Consider the following 2,269-nt stretch of genomic DNA (forward strand, 5'->3'; position numbering starts at 1 on the left):
ACTGATTCTGCGCTGACATAAGGCCAGATTCTCTGTTACGGGATCTCTCTCCTCTGCCTGGGTGCCTGGGCCTAAATGTGTGACAGTGGCCTGTTCCAGTGGTGGGTGACGTGATGCCTGATTCTCTGCTATGACATGAAGACAGATTCTGCGCTGACATAAGGCCAGATTCTCTGTTACGGGATCTCTCTCCTCTGCCTGGGTGCCTGGGCCTAAATGTGTGACAGTGGCCTGTTCCAGTGGTGGGTGACGTGATGCCTGATTCTCTGCTATTGTAGTGTACGGGGACTGTAATACCCGTCACTACCAAAGTGTCGACTTGGTGTGCTGTCGTCCCTCCTTAGTTATGGAGAAGTTGGTATATGTCAGTTTTATAAAATGTCATGTAATGCAATGTTATGTATTTCCCTGTTACTATGAAACTTGCATGTACAGGCCTGCTAGGGGTGTCATTCCAGCTGCTAGTCGCTAGAGGGAGCTAGGGAGCCCTAGTTTATATAAGGCCCAGTCAGGGAAGTGAAGGAGAGACGGAGTCTAGTGTCTGTAATCTACAGTTGGAGATTAGACAATGTCAGAGACCAGTCCAGGCCGGAAGCCTGCTGTCCAGGAGAAGATTCCCTCCTGAATTCCCATATGCAGAAACAGGAATATCTTAGCTAAAGAGCCTGAGGAAGGAAGAAGCAGAGAGAGACAGAGGCAAACTGCAGAGAAGCAAGAGGTACTAAAAATAACAGAGGAGGTACTTTCTAAAGCTATAGCCAAGGATATAAAGCCAGAACTAGGTTATTGGGCCTTGGTGAAGAATTGCTATATTCCAGGATCAGACAGAAATAGAGTGCAAGCTCCTGTACTGCAAGTCCTGTGTTCAACACTCTGTAATCACCTTGCTAAATCTGTAATTGCCCGCATCAACCGTATTGAAAAATCGACTGTATGCCAAGGAACTGCGATTCCAATATTGTCTCTGCATGAAAACTACTAAAGTTGGAGTTCTGTTTTAATACCACGTGTTCCTCAATTTATTCCTGCTATCCGCAAACGGCGTGCCACCGTTTAATTGGCACTGGCGTCACAAACAATTTCTATCATCACCTGCCTATGCAGAGAGTCAGCCGTCTCAGGTTAGTGTCATTGCACTACTACACCCAGAAACTCTATTACACACAACTTGAGTACGCTGCACTATGACATGAAGACAGATTCTGTGCTGACATAAGGCCAGATTCTCTGTTACAGGACCTCTCTCCTCTGTCTGGGTGCCGGGGCCTAAATGTGTGACAGTGGCCTGTTCCAGTGGTGGGTGACGTGATGCCTGATTCTCTGCTATGACATGAAGACAGATTCTGCGCTGACATAAGGCCAGATTCTCTGTTACGGGACCGCTCTCCTCTGTCTGGGTGCCGGGGCCTAAATGTGTGACAGTGGCCTGTTCCAGTGGTGGGTGACGTGAAGCCTGATTCTCTGCTATGACATGAATACAGATTCTGCGCTGACATAAGGCCAGATTCTCTGTTACGGGACCTCTCTCCTCTGCCTGGGTGCCTGGGCCTAAATGTGTGACAGTGGCCTGTTCCAGTGGTGGGTGACGTGATGCCTGATTCTCTGCTATGACATGAAGACAGATTCTGTGCTGACATAAGGCCAGATTCTCTGTTACGGAACCTCTCTCCTCTGCCTGGGTGCCTGGGCCTAAATGTGTGACAGTGGCCTGTTCCAGTGGTGGGTGACGTGAAGCTTGATTCTCTGCTATGACATGAAGACAGATTCTGCGCTGACATAAGGCCAGATTCTCTGTTACGGGACCTCTCTCCTCTGCCTGGGTGCCTGGGCCTAAATGTGTGACAGTGGCCTGTTCCAGTGGTGGGTGACGTGATGCCTGATTCTCTGCTATGACATGAAGACAGATTCTGTGCTGACATAAGGCCAGATTCTCTGTTACAGGACCTCTCTCCTCTGTCTGGGTGCCGGGGCCTAAATGTGTGACAGTGGCCAGTTCCAGTGGTGGGTGACGTGAAGCTTGATTCTCTGCTATGACATGAAGACAGATTCTGCGCTGACATAAGGCCAGATTCTCTGTTACGGGACCGCTCTCCTCTGTCTGGGTGCCGGGGCCTAAATGTGTGACAGTGGCCTGTTCCAGTAGTGGGTGACGTGAAGCCTGATTCTCTGCTATGACATGAAGACTGATTCTGCGCTGACATGAAGCCAGATTCTCTGCTATGGCATGAAGAGACTGATTCTCTGCTGACATGAAGCCAGATTCTTTGCT

Source organism: Bufo bufo, chromosome 1 (assembly GCF_905171765.1).
Source record: "Bufo bufo chromosome 1, aBufBuf1.1, whole genome shotgun sequence".
Taxonomy (NCBI): Eukaryota; Metazoa; Chordata; class Amphibia; order Anura; family Bufonidae; genus Bufo; species Bufo bufo.